The following is a 4,514-nucleotide window of genomic DNA, read 5'->3' as shown; positions in this document are numbered from 1 at the left end:
ATGTAAGGAAGTTTGTTTTTTCAAAACGAATGCAATGTTTGTAAAATGTATCATATAGAGGTCAAATACCTCGCGATTGTAACCAACTATTGTGAATCGTTTGTAATCGATGTGGACTTTGTCCGGATGGATTAGGACGGGTCCTTTCAAAAGACCCATTAAATAGACTAGGAAAATGCCAAAATACGCCTGGCAGGCCGTATGGTGGGGTGTATTTGGCAGGCCGTATGTCTGGCAGGCCGTATGGTGAAGGCACTTGGTGGGGCGTATCTGGCAGGCCGTATCCATAGAGGCAGGCCGTATGGCAGGCCGTATGGCAGGCCGTATGGTAGGCTGTATGGCAGGCCGTATGGCAAGCCGTATGGTGTGCTGGTCAGCCTTGATTTCCTGAATCGTAACTTGATTTCTAGAATCTTCGTTTTAGCTCCGATTCTCTTGATTCTTTTTGCACCGCCTTCGTAATTACTTGTTCTTCAATTCTAACCGACGAAATGGGTATTTTACCGATAAAGTTCGAATCTTTCTTGTTTTTGGGCTTTAATACTAGGGTGAAAACGTGACTTTTTAGCCGATATCAAATATCCCACACTTAGACTTTGCTTGTCCTCAAGCAAACTCTCATTCTTAAGAATCTTTTCAGTGTTTCTTTTCTAATAGCCTAAGCGGTTTGCTTTTATTATAAGAGCAAAAACATAAGGTGAGTCATCTATGTTAGGATTTGAAATTATCTCTGCAAGCATGCGAGGAGGTTACATGACATAGGCTAGCTTTCACGGGTCACTCAAATCACTCAGGTGTTTAGGGTTCCCTATAGATCTAAGAAATGAAGTACGCTCATAGCCAGTCATGCTGCACCCATCGTCATAGGCTTGATAAAGACTCAAATCCTTGCTGCTGATGCGAGAACGGTAGTAATCTCAGCTTTATAGGTCATTTGTCAATGATGGATAAGGAATTTTGGAGTGGTAGTGAAGTTGTTTTTGAAGGGTGAGATAACGGGTAATGTAGTCTTTATACAGACTTTTATTCGGATAGATAGGAGTGCTGAAGTATTTTGAGAAGCACTTTTAAACTTTTTCTTCATTTGATAATCTTTTTCGGTCGAGTTCTCTTCGGCATTTCTCTTATTTAGTTCTGCTCCTTTTTTTCAGAACTTGAAATTTTTTTTTTTTTTTGAGACTTCATCTCGAGAAACTTTTTGCCGGTAAACTTTTTCAAGACCTTTGCCATGATACTTGAGAGGTTTATAACATCGGGTTTTAGAAAGGAATCTCATTTTCTGGATTTTTCGAGTAAATAGTAAAGGTGATATGGATGTGGTGGTGGAGTAGAAGTAGTGGAGGTGTGGAAGGTTTATGTTTGACAAATGGGTAGCTACTTTGAGTACAACCGAATCACGTTTCGATACTTAGAGATGTAGATCTAAAGCAAGTTCTGATTCTGAGCACAGACATCGGCACTCTCAATGGAAAATAGTGAATCATTAAAGATGAATGCTGGTCTTATTTAGGGTGCCTCACCATAATCAATTTAGGTCGATAATGCCTTAGTCATGCAATGCTCTATTAGAGATTTCAATCTAACAAGAATTCCACCTTAGTTAAGCCTTATTTTTATTGATAAACGTTTTAGGTTTTCAAAAATACTCTTTCGAAAAGGTCTTCTTTTGCAAAAATTTTGAAATTTGGCTTAAGGACTTGTAATCTTCGTGATGGTTTATTATAATATAGCATAAAAAGATACCAACATCCCACACTTAGACGAACATTGTCCTCAATGTTCCTAGTGTATCCCACACTTAGGAGTTTTAGTTGAATATTTGGGAGTATTTGTCTAGTGTTTTGATTTGGGTGTTATCCCACACTTAGTGATAAGCTAGGATGTGACATATTTTGAATCTTGAGCTAGTAGCGAAAAGAAAGAAATACCCCTAGCAGATGCGGCTGGCTTCCTTGCTTCTTTATCGGCTCATTTGTCATCCTTTATTCTTCTACTCTACTTTATTACACGGGTTGCCTCTCGAGAAGCGCTTTTGTTTAAGGTCGTTGGCTCGACCGTAGTGATACTTCAAAAAGCGAACATTCCTCGCTGATGGTTGTGATCTTGGTCTTCTCGAGGGAATGTGAGTCTTGGTGGATAAGTCCTGAGAAAGTGTCGGACCAACAGTGGTAACAGATCCGGTACTTCTCTTGAAGATCTTCTGAAAGATAAGTAGTGCGCAGTTTCGGCTCTTGACAAATCTTGAAGTCCGATGAGAATATGATCCACAGCTCTGCTGGTTGACCCATGAATGTCAATCATAGAAGCAGTGCTGGTGTTGATGATTTCTCTGATGGGATGCTCATTTCGGAGGTCTTCAAATAATGTTAGAAAATATATCTTTAGAATCTCGAAGTCTTCGGAAAAGTGATCTGCACAGTAGGAGTCGGTAGCTTTGCACAGATTAATTAAGAGATGAAGATGGAAAGAAGTGAACAGCAATCCTGATCCGAGTATTAATTTCACCGTCTTTGAGTATATCTCCCGACATCCAGCTTTAAATGTGAAACTAGGATCCGTGGACTCGTGGAAGATACGTGATAGTTGCTTCGTAACATAGGTGGAAATGTTGACTCGATCTGGTTCAAGATGAGAGAACGGATTGTTTCGCCTTGCTTCCTTCATAACAGCGTCTTGTAACTCTTTGATAATTAGATCGGCGTGGTGATCAATTGTTACGTAAATCACTAGTCTGTCTGGTGTGCTTTCGAAATTATCTCTTTCCAAGAGAGCGAAAAAGCTGTGAATATCTTCGATCATTTGCAAATCAGAGTGATAAGTCGGGCGGCCGGTGGAAAGATCCATGTGCTTCCGGATGAGAGTCAGTAGTGCTCGTTGGTTTCGTGAGAACGGAAGTGCAGATCCGGCTTAGGCGTTATAAACCCTAGAGTAAATGATCTTCTGATCTCGACAGAATCTTATTTCGAGAATAGTGCGAACTACTGAGTTATGCTCTCGTTGCCTTTCTTCGTGATAGATATGATCGTGAAGAGAATTGATAAAGTCTTGAATGCGTTCTTCTAGGATTTCAACATCATCGTCTTCTCTTCAGAGATAGAGGTGGTGCTCTTCTCTGATAGCCATAATTCGTTCTGTTAAGTGTAGCGAAAAGTCAATGGTTGACTTTCGGATGGCTTCGAGAATGTCTTCAAATTCATCGGTGTCATTGATGAAGGTGATCATGTCTGCGTGTGTGGATATATCTGGAATTCGATCTAAAGAAGAGTCCGGCTCCCCTTGATTTGATTCGGTTGGAGAGTGTGAGTTGGTCAGAATGTCTTCATGATGCTCTTCCTCATCATCATCGGTATCTTGCTCTGATGAACGGGTTTCTTCAGTATTCTGATTCTCCACTTTGATACTAACAGGATCAATTTCTATATCCTTAACCTCAGCCTTGTCGGTCTTCTTCTTGAAGCGAATGATTAAACTGTGATCTTCCGTCTCAAGCCTCATTATTTGTTCATGACGCTCAGTGCTTGGAACGGGTACTGTCGCAGTTTCTTTTACGTCTTCCATTTCCTCTTCCTCCTCAGATTCCTCCTCTTCCTCTATTTCTTCGCTGGGATCCTCTTCTTCCATTTCTGGGTCATCTACAGACTGTGATTCGACACCCATCTCGACATCATCGGCTGGTGGTGAAGACTCATCATCGGAAGTGATCCGTCTAGTGGAAATAGAAAACATCTCTGCCTGTCCAGAAAGATTGGTTGGTAGGTCAATTTTGAAGGTAACGCTCTCCCCATGCGATCGTAAGATCATGGTTTGATTGTACACATCAATGACAGTCCTAACCGTATTCATGAAAGGTCTTCCTAACACTATTGGGGTGTGTAGGTCTTCCTTGATATCCATCACTACGAAATCCGTAGGATACAAGAATTTATCGACTTTCACCAAGACGTTCTCAACTATGCCCTTAGGATATCGAATTGTATGATCGGCAAGTTGGATTGTCATTTTGGTTGGTGACAAGTCTCCTAACTCTAATCTCTTGTAGAGAGAGTAGGGGATTAGGTTGATACTTGCTCCTAAATCTGCTAGCGCATGAATGGTTCCAGATTGGTAAATTGAACACGGGAAAACGAATCGGCCCGTATCTCCTAGCTTAGGTGGTAGAGAGTTTCTGAGTAATGCAGAGCATTCTTCACTCAGTGGAATTTTGTTAGAGTCTGGTATCCTCTCCTTTGTAGAAAGAAGCCTTCGGATGTATCTCTTCTGGTTGGGAACTTTGGACATGGTGTCCAAGAATCTGCCATCAAGTTTGAAGGAATCAAGCTTGGATGGTTCTTCTTGTAGCCTTCCAGGATAAGGTACGCGAACTGGAGTTTCAGGGTCAGCTTCTGAGTATATGTCGATTTGTTCTTGAGCCTAGTTGACCTTCTCCGTGGTTCTTCCTCTGGGATTACGGAATCCATTTGCTTTGCTTCTTCTATGTGGGGATTTTGGATAGTATTACTTGGCAATCTTCCCTG

This window comes from Rutidosis leptorrhynchoides, chromosome 7 (assembly GCF_046630445.1).
Source record: "Rutidosis leptorrhynchoides isolate AG116_Rl617_1_P2 chromosome 7, CSIRO_AGI_Rlap_v1, whole genome shotgun sequence".
NCBI lineage: Eukaryota > Viridiplantae > Streptophyta > Magnoliopsida > Asterales > Asteraceae > Rutidosis > Rutidosis leptorrhynchoides.
Note: the sequence above shows the minus strand (reverse complement) of the source record.